The sequence below is a fragment of the Lissotriton helveticus genome, chromosome 12 (assembly GCF_964261635.1).
Source record: "Lissotriton helveticus chromosome 12, aLisHel1.1, whole genome shotgun sequence".
Lineage (NCBI taxonomy): Eukaryota > Metazoa > Chordata > Amphibia > Caudata > Salamandridae > Lissotriton > Lissotriton helveticus.
This window is the reverse complement of record NC_136073.1, coordinates 837,358,427-837,373,099: the sequence shown is the minus strand read 5'-3', so window position 1 is coordinate 837,373,099 and position 14,673 is coordinate 837,358,427. Positions and strand designations below refer to the sequence as shown.

The 14,673-nt window shown below is 43.1% G+C and overlaps 1 protein-coding gene across 4 annotated transcripts in view; it reads right to left on the bottom strand.

Annotated features, from left to right (window-relative positions):
* Positions 1 to 14,673, bottom strand: part of LINGO3 (leucine rich repeat and Ig domain containing 3) — a 1,135,152-nt gene that overhangs the window by 1,095,619 nt on the left and 24,860 nt on the right. Inside the window, exon 2 of one of the 4 annotated variants that reach the window (XM_078669069.1) lies at positions 12,946 to 13,062. The exons of the other annotated variants lie outside the window; for them this stretch is intronic. The gene's annotated coding sequence lies outside the window, so the exon portion shown is untranslated. The remainder of the gene's footprint in view (positions 1 to 12,945; positions 13,063 to 14,673) is intronic. 4 annotated transcript variants of the gene reach the window in all.

Here is a 14,673-nt window from a genome sequence, read left to right as displayed (position 1 = left end):
CCATGCTGCTGATATATTTTAAAATAATTGTAGTTAAGTTTGCAAAGCAAGTACATTTCTTCATTACAGGTATGTTATAAAACATCTATTATATCTTTTACAATCTCCTGTCCACAGCAAGAATGTCACTAAACTCATGTTATAAAACACTTGGACCAAATGTACCAAGGCGTTTTGCGGTCGCAAAGGGTCTGATATGCAAAATCGGACCATTAGTTTTCACAAAATGGCCTTTCGGTATGTACCAAACCCAAATTGCGATTTGGTAACACATCATTTAATCGCAATTTGGGCTTGTGACTAACCGCCATATGTATCATCACACTATTTTGCATTTCCTAAATAGCGAATTTTAAGGAATCGCTATTTAGGAAATGCAAAACGGTATGTATGTACAAAATCGCTATTAAATAGCGATTCTTTACCATTCCTAATTTGCGATGAGCAAATTGCTAATTGCAAATTACCCATTCATTTCCATGGGCCAGGAGGCCCATAGGAATGAAGGTGCAATTTGTGATTAGCAATTAGCTAATCGCAAATTAGGAATTTTTCCAAGGGTGCAGGGGTGTCTCAAGAACACCCTGCTGCACCCCTGAAAAAGAAATTTGGGGGCATATGGCGCACATACATGCCCTAAGGGCATGCATGGGCGTCATATGGCACCTTTTGTTTTTTGGAAAAATGCTTTTTGAAAAGAATTCGCAAATTACCACCAACTAGAAGTTGGTGGTAATTTGCAAATCCTTAATGGCATTTTTTGCATATTTTTTGTTTGATACATTGCATTTAAGGAATCGCAAAATTTGCAATTCCTTAAGTGCAATCGCAAAATAAGGAATAGCAAATTTTGCTATTCCTTATTTTGCATCAAACTTGTTTGATACATACCATTTGTCTAATTAGCATTCGCAAAGGCCGAAATTCGCAGAATTTCGGCCTTTGCGAATGCTAATTAGCTTGATACATATGGCCCTAAGTATTGAATCGGTATTTGGAAGGGGGGGTGTTTAGGGCGCCCCTTCCAAATAGTGATTAGATGTATTACAGTTTTGCAACCAAAATTAATATTTTACTGATTACTGAAAGGTAGTGGTAAAGCGTTTCGCGAACGTGAAACGTTTTCCACAAGACCACTTTGTGAATGAAGATAAAAACATTTTTTAAGAGCTTGCAGAGCCAAAGACCTTATCCTAGTCTTAAAAAATGTTTGTTAAACTTTCATTTTCATTTAATGCACCCCATTTAAAAATGTTTAATCATTGCAAACATGCTTGCTTTGTTTAAAAGCAATCGTACAGGTGGTGGTCTGCCGACATCAGCAGGCTACCATCACTGTGATTTCAGCAAACCATAGTTGGCCGCAATATGCAACCTACCTCAATAATATTCACCAGGTAGGTCGAATTGCTACCCTTTCCATGTTTCGGTATTTTGCATACCAACATGTTAGTCCATGGGTCGATTTGCAAAATACCGCATTGTTCAGAAACATACTGGTGTTCATGGCGTTCTGTGGTACATCATTTATAATGGTTTAAAATTATGCTTGGGGAAATTCCCAATTTGCCAGTGTAACCTTGCGTAATTTTCGCACATTTTCCCAAAATTAAGCCATTATGCAATGTGGTTAATTACGCCTCGTTTACAACAACTTTTTAGAGCGGTAGCACGGAAACAACACAAATGAGTAGAACACAAATCATTGCATCCTCATGTCCAAAATCGATGTGAAAACGCATTTTACACAAAAATGTAGCGCTAAATGCAAGTTTTACATTGTGATGCAAATCCAGGTTTACACATCCTTATAATTCTGTGTTTGCATCTAAATACATGAGTGATGCATGGGAACAACCGTTCTACACCCATTTAACTCCCACCCGATGCAAAGTAACTTAAAGAAGCGTTATGTGCTGCCTTGCACTACTTTACATTTAATAAACCACGTAAAAACACATAAAGTGGCTTTGTTTGGCTTAGTAAATGCCAACAATTATTGCTCAATAGTCTGCGCCATAAAAGTGACAGTGGCAGTTTGGGCTGGACTGTTCCCATGAGGAACAGGGTCAAGACTGATTTGCTAATAGCTTTGTCTGAACTGGGTTGGCACAGCGAGCTAAAGAACGATGATGGATTCAACCCAGATCTGTGACTGGGGGTGAATATCTGAAAAGTTTCAGCGCCCCATCCATCATCTCCTTGAGTTTGGTTTGTTCACCCTACATGGGGAGGGTATGCCCAGACGTGGGTCCCTTGCTCACTTTACCACTGGATTCAAGCTAGCGTGGCTGATGAGGGCTGTTGGTACGAAACCAGTCCCAGGATGCTTGTTTCCGGTCCAGGGTAGACCTGGCTTGGCAATTTGAGCTGAACTGTTCCCATGAGGCACAGGGTCACGACTGATTTGCATATAGCTGTGTCTGAACTGGGGTTGAGTATCTGAAAAGTTTCAGCGCTCTGTTCATTATCTCCTTGTGTTTTCAAATCCAGGTTTACACATCCTTGTAATTCTGTGTTTGCATCAAAATACGAGTGATGCATGGGAACACCCATTCTACACCCATTTAACACCCACCCGATGCCTTGCGCTACTTTGTATTTAATAAACCACGTAAAACCAAGCAAAGTGGCTTTGTGTGGCTTAGTAAATGCCAAACATGATTGCTCAATAGTCTGTGCCACAAAAGTGACACAACCCCAATGCAAAATCATTGCAAACATAGGCTGCAGTGTTCCAGTTGAGTCGTTGAACACTCAGGCACATGCACGGGCATGCAGGTAGGTCACAAGTTTTTTTTGCTCTCTACTGCTGTATGGCAAGAGGTTCTTCCTGGGTTCACGTATGGCTCTTGGCATCCATTTGATGATGGCGGGTATTCAAGATGCGATTGTTTGTTAGTTATAATTCCCTGGCCAGCCCCCAATGATCTTTGCAGTGAGGCCTTTCCGCAGATGTGAGCAGGCACGCGTAATCATGGTTGCACGTAGGCCGCCTCTTTCCCGTCAGGTTTTTACGGCTTTAGGAGTCTATACCTTTCTTAGAACTTTTGGTCCTCGCATCCGACACCAGAGGTCTCTTCCTCCTAACCTCTGGTCTGTTCCCTACGGGTTCCTCCTCGTGCTCCTGTCTAACGTTTCTTCTGCAAGACAAGCCTTGTGCTAACAAGGTTACAGATATTTGCACTAGAGGTGGTCCAATCCAAGGACAGGCTCCCAGAAGTGTTTTTCAAGCGCTTCTTGACTCTACTTTTCAGGGTGAGAACCTCAGTAGCGATGTGTCAGTGAGGGAAGACAGTATGGCTTCAGGATGAGGTCATCCGCACTAGAAGGCACTTAAGGTTCCAACCACTAATCTACCCAAGCGGCACGCAGTTCTGCCTCAAATTTCCTTTCCAACGGTGCCTCCAAAAGGTGTTTGTCAGAGACGTTTACAATTAAATCATCATAGCAAGTGTTGAAACAGAGGGAAGAGGGTATAAATCTTTTAAAGTCATATTACCTCTATGATGGTTAAGAGATTTACCCCTTTTAAGCCATATTCCCTCTCTGGATGATTTGAGATGTATCCCTTTTAAGCTATATTCCCTCTCTGTATGATTATAGATGTACTCCTTTTAAGCCATATTCCCTCTCTGGAAGATTAGATATTTACTCATTTTAAGCCATATCCCCCTCCCTCTCTGGATGGTTTACTCCTTTTAAGCCAATTTTCTCTCTCTAGATGATTAGAGTTTTACTCCTTTAAGCCATATTCCCTCTCTGGATGATTAGAGATTTACTCCTTTTAAGCCATATTCCCTCTCCCACTCTGACGGTTAATTTACTCCTTTTAAGCTATATTCCCTCTCTGGATGGTTGATATTTACTCCTTTAAGCAATAAAAAAAGGGATTTACTGCTTCAAGTCACATTCCCTCTCTTGATGATTAGAGATTTACCCCTTTTAAACCATATTCCCTCTCTGGATGATTAGAGATTTACCCCTTTTAAGCCATATTCCCTCTCTGGATGATTAGAGATTTACTCCTATTAAGCCATATTCCCTCTCTTGATGAATAGAGATTCACTCCAGTCAAAGGTAACAGCGAATTCTCATGTAGGATCTGAAAGGGAAAGAAATACCACTAAACTTTGTGGAAGAAAGAGCTTCTCATGGGAAAATTATTTTCTTCATGGAGAAAAAAAAAGTTAGTAAGTGCACAGACAACATTGTTAAGAATGTAATCCACTTAAACACCGCGCGCACATTATATAGAATTAAAACATAAAGTTTTGAATACTTTTGGAAACGGTGACAGTCAAAACTTCCCAGGAACAGACCAGGTACTTATTCAAAATGCAAAAAAATTGTAACTTTTCTTTAAATAAAGGATCATTTCATTTTACAACTTTTAATGAATCAGGTCCCTGGTCCTTGTTTGCCGCACTGTCTCCTTTCCTTTTCCTGTTACCTCTTCACCACAGCAGGGTCACAGGTGTGGATGTGTGCTAAAATCGACGCAATTCACATGCACAATTTTCATAAAATGCTTGGAAACGTAATAAAGTTCATTAGATTTCTTGAAACGTGCAAAGCTTTTTTCGACGACAGGAGCAGAAAAACAAAACTAGCAAAATAGATTTTAAGGGAGAAAATAAACTGCAAACTATCAGTTTGCTGAAATAATTCAGTTAAGTGCAACATTGCCAAGGGGTTTTCTAAGCGTTTTACTGAAAAATACATAGTTAATTATCTTTTCTGATCCGAAAATGTACCCCTATAGACGTGAGAATAGCACCAGATGCTTGTTATGAAAACATAATACTTCATAAAAAATATATAATAATGAGTTGTACCAACTATGCCTCCACCATAAGGACCCTTGAGACTCTTCTGCCACATTCTAATGAGTCTAAGGAGTGTATTTATTCATTTTGTGCTGGGTTTGCGCCACAAAACCTGTTTTGCAATGGAAAGTAAATGTCAAACAAATACTCTGCGCCAATTTGCATTCTTTTGTGCTGGAAAATCACCCGAAAGTAACCTACACCAACGCCTAGTTCTTCTTTACATTGCTTAGCCTCTAGGAGGCGTCCAGTCGATGGTGGATGAGTGTTCCATGCAACCACCCATAGTTCTTGATGCATAATCCTTTCTGCTAAAAAAATATGTGGTTTAACTTTAACTTAAAAAAACATTACGCTGTTTCGACATTGGCATTATCAAGGAGAAATGCTTTCCTTTCTCCAATCCTTTCTGGCTTTGCATGTGTGCTGCACTGCACAGCACACATACAAAGTAAAACAAGCATTTGCAATGCCATAGGTCTCACATTTGCGAGAGTTTAAGCTATTGGCATTGTAAATGGAAAAGCCTTTTATTTATGTTTTTTAAACCAGCACGCAAATAAAGGGCACTGTCAATTATAAAGGCAATATCTCAAATTCTAGCAAATTGGAGACTTATTGCATTGTAAATGCTTGCTCAGCGCATGTGCATATATAAAAAAACAAAATAATGATGAAATGTGCGCTGTGCAATAACATCATGTGCGGCGCCCGTGCATGTCAAATTAAACGGGCGTCATGCTCATGTGCAGCGCCCGTGCATATATTAAAAAAAATATTGATCAAAGGTTTGCAGGCAGCAGCAGTGAAAGCTTCAATCATATAGAAAACTGCAGAACCACAGCCATCAGCAGAACAAGCTCCCATTACATAAACTGCAGAAGCACAGCCAGCAGCAGAACAAACTCCCATCCCATATATAACTGCAGAAGCACAGCCAGCAGCAGTGCATGACGTCCTCACGCAGAAATGGCACACAGCAGCAGGACGTGCTTCCATTGAACACACGATGTACAGCAAGGCCAGCAGCTGTGAAATATTCCTTCTCATACACAGAAGGGGCACAGCACGGGCAGCTGCAATGCAAGTTTCCTCATTCCATTTATGTAGCACTACTCTCCCCTCACTAAACGCCGAGGGACCTATAAAGCATGTTTAACATAATCAATCCTAACTTCACCCTACAGAAAGCGGCACATGACAGTCAGCAACCATGCAAGAACCTCTGTCACAACAAACTGGCAGAGCATAAGCCACAGCAAGTGAAAACTGTCTGAGATACGTAGAAAAGTTACACGTAACTTTGCAGTAACTTAACACAGCTTAGAGGCTTAAGCTCTCACAGGACACAAACTGGTTTCCCAGTACGACAGACTTAACTTTTTTAGTCCAATGATAGCCGAGTTGAGTCTGCTAGACGATAATAGGGCATAGACACTCCACACTGGTGATGGTGAGCTAGTTAAGAAGAGTTATTGTTACTTAATGCACTATGGCAGCTCACAATGTGGAGGTTTTCTTTACAGCTGTCCCCCTTCCTTGCTCGAACTCACCTTCAACCCGTGCCTACTCCCAGAAAATACAGAATAATCTATCTATTCCCTCCCCTTTATTGCTCACACCTGGAGCCTTTCACATGAAGCTTGTGGTGCAGACACTCGACAAAAGTTTAAAGTACTGACTGCAGCCTTGTACGTCCCTCATCGCCCAGAGGGGGTTATCGGCTGCTCTCATCACAACACAAGCCCTCCCTCTCCAGGCGAGCGTCGCCCCCACCACGTCTAAAGGGGTGAAAATCCCTAGAGCGGTGCTTAGCAAGAGTTAACAAATAGAACGAGAAGGATTACCGTGCTGTGAGGGTCAGCTGAAGGTTTCACTCTTGAGCCTCTCGAAGGCCGCTTCCGCACGTTTACTATTCCATGTCGGCAGTAATCTGAGCTCCTCTTGAGCCCAGTTGGAAGTCAGGCAGGCCCGCCTGGGACGTGGGCGGGGTCTTGAACCAAGCCGGAAGAGGCTGGCGTGAGCTGTGACGCGGGGCTCCCATGCTCAAGGGAGGGCCTCGCGGTGGCGGCCGGATGGAGGAGAGCCCCGGGTCCCAGGAGGGGGCCCAGGTGAATCAAGGAAGGCGGCCAAGGCCCCCAACGGCAGTGCAGGGCTCCCAGAAGTTCAGGGAGGCCCGGCAGGAGAAGTGCTGCCGCCACAGAGGGAGTCCCCGGAGAGCAGCCCGGTAAGGTCAGAAGGGTTGGGGGGCTCCATAGACGCTTAGTTAGTGCCGACCGCTGCAATATTGCGTGAGGCTTGCAGGACTTGTTGCAAAAGAAAGTACAGGCCGTAAATCTAGCAGATAGCAAGCGCCAGCTCGACATCTTTAACAATGAAAGTGAAAGGTAATGAACGCAACGGCTCACAGTCACAGTGGATGCAAGCGCATGTTCACACGCATGTCCACATTTCCAGTCCGGCCTGCAACCTGCGCGTGCCCATCTCCTTTCTCCCTTGAGAGCCAAGTCAGCGACAATAGGTCTTGCTGGCGGCAGCGCTTCGCACTGCGTCGCCAGGTGCGAGACCTAAAAAGCAGTGTATTTTGTACTGGAAATGAATTCTTCCAATAAAAAACCTATGCTAGACATCATGTGCACACATCTTGCACTAAGGTGCAAAGGTGTGTGTGGAACGCTGGTATACGCATTGTGCGCCAGGGCTTGGGAAAGAGTAGGGCTATGCCAACTCTTTTTAGATTAAGCGCTGTTTTTCTCTCTCGCTCTTACGCAATGCGTCAATGTTGATTGCTGATTTGCAATACATTTGAGTAAATATACCCCTGACTGTGGCACACACATGAAAATGTGTTGTTCTATAATGGGCCCCACATGAAAGGTGCGGCAAAGCTTCTTGAGTAATTCAAAAAATGTCCTGTGGCGTGCACGCTGGCATTAAACAACAACACAACCTTTCTACCTTTCTATGCCCTGGGCTTTTTCACTCCCTCCTCTCTCTCATTCTCCTTTGTCACTAATTGACGTCAGCATGTTCTTTTCGTTTTCCTCGTTGTCACTTCCTCCTCATATACGTCACTCCTTTCTTGTTCTCTCGTCATGTTACATACCTTTCTGCATATAGTTCTCACTTTGACACAGATAGAAATCTGCGCTGCTCAGGTGGAGTGCACACAGAGAGCGCTGTCAGCAAACTCAGACTCTGCAAATAATGTCAAACAGTGGTGCAATGTTTTTATAAGGAGCCCACCGCATCTACTGTCATTTTCCCTATGTTAGCATGAGCCCATGGCAGACTATCTTCTGCTTTGCGCATGTTGCTATACAAACATATTTTGCTTTGTGCCACACTGCAACTTTCACACAAAACATGCTGTTGTTTTTATGTTCTGTTTTTCCCTAGGATTTAACACTGTAGACAAGGTCGAACAACAATGCCCCTTGTTATTTTGTTCTGGTCAGGCCCTAGCATCTATACAAAACATGCAGATGCAGCTGTTGTTTGGGAACATGTTCTTTAGTCGTATAGGTATTCCCGGGTGAGTAACACACAGTTCGAAACGGATTGTTCCAGAGAAGGGAGTGTGACAGCACCTGTGATGTAGATCTTCCATCTATAGACTGAGGTACGGGGTCTGCTGCTAAACACCCAGAGGTCATCAAATATATAATCATCTTGCTTCTGTAGAAGGGAATGGGGGTTAGGCCCCACTGTGGTATACAATGACAGCACCTTTTATGATTTATGGACTACTTGCTATTCTAACTGTATTTGTGTTAGGCATGTTTCTACTTGTTGTGGCATGTATGCTGCATACTAGAGCACGTTATTTAAAATTAACATTTTAAACTTTTCTTGTGTCTCTGTCAAATCTTATTGTGGACTTGTACGAGAGTGAGAGCGAAAGGGTGTGTCCTGCAACCGCAATTCCTGATAGGGCAGAGACTGCTGTGTTCTGGGTTGTCTAATCACTTGTTCCTCTGTGAGTGAGTAGGAAGACAAGTGAGACACTATAGCTAGTTGGTCCCCGGCCTCATGGGTATTCAGGTGGTAGGATGGCCGAGTTCCTGCCCACTCAGGTTCCATGATCACAAGCATAGTTCTGTGACTCTGCAGAATCCCTGCAACACACGCGAATGCCAGGGTTGCTGAATACCAAAGCTACCTGTTCTTGACTTCATAGCATGTCTCTTTCTTCCGCCATTTTTCGCTTCCAGCCTTGGTCAAACCTTTGCAGGTTCTGTTTCATCATTGCTTTCTCCCTTAGTCACAGTCTTCCGATTTTTCCCTTCCTCCATCTTTCTCTCTTTCCAGTCTTTCTCTCTGGTGATCAGGGTCAAAGTTTAATGTTGTAAAATAGGTCCTGGCCCCCAAAATAGGATTAATTGGATCACCCTCCATATAGGCCTCCAAGGACTCATTATGAGAAAGGCAAAGAAAGTTCTGGCCCCTGTAGTGGCCAAAGGTTGATTTCCCACAAGTAGTGCCCAAGGCAAACTATGAAATCAGATACCTATTTTTTTTTCTATTTTCATTATTTTGGACTTAAAATTAACTTTTCCCTCTAGTTTGGCATCCCACTTAATGTCCTAGGCTCAAATAAGAACTGCCTTTACCACTGGATGTGATGGCTGCCATACGACCAATCAGAAGCACGAACTAACAGTTTCCTCTTCTTACACTGATCCCTGTCCTGCTGGCTCAACCTCATATCCATTCTGCTTGACAGGGTCCAGGCCTACTCATTAATGCTGCATGCCTGCAAAGTTGTTCAACCAGTCTCTGCCACAGGCTGCCGCTCCACCAGTTGCGGTTCCTGCAGGTAAGAGCGGTGGGGCCGGATAAGGGGGGATTTCGAGGGACGATGGCAAGGGAAAATTACATAAATTATTCATTTCCCCTCTGCACGGTGCCTCGAAATCCCCCACTCATACCTGCACGGAACGCGGCTGCACTCGTTGTTAACCCTGCACAACAATCGGGGCACATACTGCAGCAACATGGCAGCACAGATTTTGAAAATGACCAAAATAGCCTCAGAGCCCGCCGCAGAGGGCTCTATGGCCATTAAAAGTCCGCCTCGGCTTCCGCTAAGGCCTTTAACAAGGGAGCGGGCCTTTAATGGTTGGTAGATCCTGCTATGGTGGGCTCTAAGGCTATCAGGACATGCCAACCCTAGAGGGCAGAATGTTCTAATTTGTCAAACAAAGGCCTCATAGACCCCGGGGTTGAAATCCGCTCGGGCTCCGTGAGGCCTTGGTTCACAGCTGTTGCTGTGAACAGACATTGGAACATTGATGCTCCGGGCTTCTACAAGCCATTAGAAGCCCAGAGCACACCATTGTTTTCAATGGAGAACTCAACATTCCAATGTTCTAATAATAGATGGTCAACAGGGATGTCTGTAGAGCTTACACCGAGTCCAAGCATATGAAAACCAACACGATTGGGATAGATTATGTTGCGTGAGGTAAGGGCAAATTCCTACTCTGCGGCCTTACCCTTTTCTCGAGGCATGCGAAAATCAAGGGAATCTGCCCATTTCTCACCAGGCAGGTCACCGTTTCCTGTGAAATTAGCTACTGTATGCAAATGAGTCTGGGGGTTGGATGAGATGCAGATTAATTACTCCCAAACTGGATGTTATCTTTTGGTAACAGGCATCAGGCAGAATAGACATGGCTGATGGACATCACTTTTGCCACTGCTTTGACTGCTTGGCCTAACCCCACCCACTTCGGATACTTGAGGAAAGCGTGCAGCACAACCAAGTTGTACTTAGGTAGATAAAGCAAAGGTTGTAATAGACTGTGCATCGGCATTTCCATATGGATTGAAGGATCAGCCTGGACAGAGATCTACTAACTTTCCTGAAAGGCCTAAAGACGTCTCTTCGCATTGTAAAGACTTCTGGTCACAGTATCAGAGACATGAAGAATGTGCCTTTGCATTCTGACCTTGACCAATAACAAAAAATACGTGCTCTTCAGCGGGACGCCTCGTGGGATGACATTTCAGTCTGCACTTGTGATCAAAAGATGTCTACTGAGAAGTAGAGCTTGACCCTTAGGAACAAATCTCTTATGAGGCCTCCTAATATCCTTTGGGAGGAGTGGGTGGAGCGCACATAAGCCATAATTGGGCAAATGACCAGTCGGTCGGCTGCATCACAGCATCTGGGGCTGGGCCTCCACATCACATGTATCGCTGCACGTGACAATTAAATTGGGGCACACAAAGATTTTTTTTATTGCCAACTTAGCAAATTTCAATGAAATTCGTTACAGACCTCTAAAAAGTTGCGAGGTTTTATCCTTTGCGAGATTTGCATAACAGGGGTGACCTTTGAAACTAGTTATTGTACTAAAAGTAAACTTGCAGAGAAAAATGCAACAAAGATTTGGAATTAAAAAACACTGCAATAGGAAAAGTTCAGAGAAAAAGTCTGAGTATAATTACTATCTTGACTGGGATTGTTTAGAATGAAAAGTATTCCCCAATGCTTTGAAAATAATCTTGCAAAACAGCTAGGAAACTTTATCCAGGAGTTCCTGGAAGAGTAATTCTACTGAACTTTTTTTTTTACAAAATGTAACTGATCAGCAATAAAAGCTGGTCCCCTTTAGCTACCTCTCAAACCCTGATTCTTAAAAAGGTTCTTCAAACACAAGAACTGGGGTCTGTACTGCCTGGATAAACATATCACCTACCCGTTGATGGCCGTCAGAGTTTCAACCAACCAGCAGCTCGTTTTCATCTTTATTTCTAAGTATTTGCTGGAATTTAAACAGGTCAAGTTCAGAACTAGCTGGAATAGACCAGTGATGTTTTCTTTAAGTTGGGTATGTTTCTAGGTACCACTGATGAGGGGTGACCTTACTGCTAAGTCAGGGCATTCTGTGATGCTACGGGACAGGAGAAGTGGCAGAGGGCCAGTTCTGTTTAACCCTCTCATGACCAATGCACAGTTTTCAGCCCACCGGTTTAGGTGTGTCTGGGCTATTTACTCTGGCCTCTGTTAATAACCAGCTGACCCGGCCGCCGGTTAAGGTTGACAGTGGTGCACCTGCCTGATTCCAGCCCCACAGGCCAGGGTGTTGGGTAGTTTATTTTACGTTGGGTGTGGTGCACTCGTGCAATGTCCTTGCAGCGATGTGACATGGATCTTTTACAAGTAGTCCCTACCTCAAGGCTGTGCCGATTTAATGTTCAGCATGATTCATTTCTCTCCGCATTCCTAATGAAGTATCATAAATATGTTTACATTGCTGTCCTCTCACAAAAACAAAGCGCCTAGTGAGAGACACGAAATCAGGCCAGGAGGCTCTTAGGATCAATGTACCTGTTGCATTGGTATCTCTGAAATCCAAAAGACACATGTTTGGTCCCAGGCAGGAACTACTCAACCGTTCATCCTTCTAAGGTGATTATTTCCTAGTGCGTAACAACACGCCTTGGCTATCCTGATAGGATTTAAGTGGCATATGCATAAACATATATTATTAAAATATATCCCTATACTATAATGAGGTCTCATTCAGCTCTAGCATAAGCCTCCCAGTAGCGGTGACAGAGACAAACCGGTCCAGACGTTTCCAGAATTACTTAGACTAACTTACCACAACCACACCCTTGGGGTCATAAGGTTATGTTCTGTGAATAACAAAAAAATAAAATGAGGGCAAACCATCCTCAAACTCTTAAGAGAAATATCCAGGCGGGCCAGAAGGCAACAAATAGCTGCACCCTGCAAACACAAAAGGAAACCTTTGCAAATAATACAACATTGTCAACTGTAATGCACCCATTGACCGCCTGAAAAGCAGAACACCATTGTCAGTTTAGCTTTGTATAGAATAATATACCCCCATCAAGTACATCTAAAGCATATCACGAGTACCTATATAGTAGGTAATCTGGGGTTCTTTTTCTTCTAAACTCCTCTCAACATATATTATCTTTATGTTCTAGAGATCGGGAATTTTGCTCAATAGAGGGACATGTGTTTGAATGTCTGAGAAAACTGACTGGTTTGCCATACTACTTATTAAGAAAAACATTACCTTACAGAAGAAATAATGAGGTACCTTACTTATCTCCTAATTTAGTAGCTACTTACATGAGTGGGGGTATTTGCATTTTGTTTCATACAAATCGATGCAAACTATCTGTGGTTTGTTGTCCTGTTCTTATATCGAGGCTTCTATTCTTTTGTTGGTTTCCCATTGCATTCTTCCTAAAAGATGAGATTTTCCAAACAACCTGTTTCAGCTAAATATGGCAATGGGGTCAATATGGGCAAGCAAGAAATTATGAGGCAAACGATGTCAAATTATGCAGGAGTGTTGGTTAGATTTTAGGGCCAATTAAACCGAAGGTTAGCTTATGGACGAATTAATAATATTTGTTGCATCCATATCTAGCTATTTTGACACACATAATTAAAAAAGAGATCTCATTAGCTTGGAAAATACGAAATTTGAATAACAAAATATAAACAATCAGCGCAATCCACCCAATATGTTGTTTGTGAAGAATGAATGATATTTTTCTTTCAGAGTACATGGGCATGACTTTATTATCAGTGTCTTCGCAATATCTAGGAGTACAAAACAAATACAATGTTGTTCTCAGTTAAAAAAACAAGTCTCCAAGTTAGGGTGACCAGACGTCCCGGATTTGCCAGGACAATCCCAGGTTTCTTAGAACTATCCTGGTGTCCTGACCAGTGTTCCCTCTAGTTTATTTCCTCAGTGTGTGGCAACAAAAGGCTTCTGTGTACTGTAGCAAGGCTGTGTGCGCTGAAGACTAGAAAAAATTCACTATGCAAGTATGAGCTTCAAAATTTAGTTGTGTTCACTCCGATAAAGGTTTATTTGAAAATTAATGCAAAATGGTTCATTTTGATTCAATTGATCAACATGATAAAGTCACTTTCAAGGCAACTGATTTATTGTTATTGCATAGCAAACCATAATGGTCATATCAACACCTTGTATTTGCATTCACTTACGGAAATGTGAAAACATACTCTCTCAGGCTGCCACAAACCAGCTATAAACAAGAACAATACACATCTGACTCCCTGATTTAATAGGTGTAGGAAGGTAGGATCCTTCTGCATGGTTACCCTCATCTTTTTGCCAGGTGTTGTTATGGTTTCTGACTAGTCTGGCTGGGCTCCTGCTAATCAGTACCCCAGTCTCTGTGCTTTCTCCCTTAAATTGGCTTTGATGAGTATCTTGGTACATTCCTAATTGGCTGCAGGTGTACCCTAGTACATCCCTAGTATATGGTATTTAGGTATTTAGTATTTAGGGCCTAGGTACACCAGGGGTCCCCCATGGGCTGCAGCATGTGGTATGCCACCCATAAGGGATCCTCCAAACTCTGACTAAAGGCCTGACATTGCAGCCTGTGTGAGTTGGTGCATGTACCTCTCACAAAAGATGTGAGTCTCCTTAAATCTAACATCACTGCACTTGAAACCTATAAGTCACCCATCTAGCAGGCCTTTCAGTCCCAAAGACAGGGTGCTCGGTTCCGAGTGTGAGGGGGGCCCTGCATGAGCAGACCACCCCATACAAACCATGGAGTTCATTCTCCAGGCTTTGTAAGTGAATCAACCATTACAATATAGAGAGGCCATACATCATCACGCAATGACAATCTCTAAGCTGTCTGGAACAAACCTGGGCGCGTTTGGTATCAAACATGTTGGAATCATACCTCAACACCGTATCCGGTGTTGGAGGTACGATTGCATCCATGGTAGTGCCCCTGTGGGAAGCCCTGCATGCTCAAGGGACCGATCGGACAGAGCATGACAGCAACCTAGGGCTGGTGC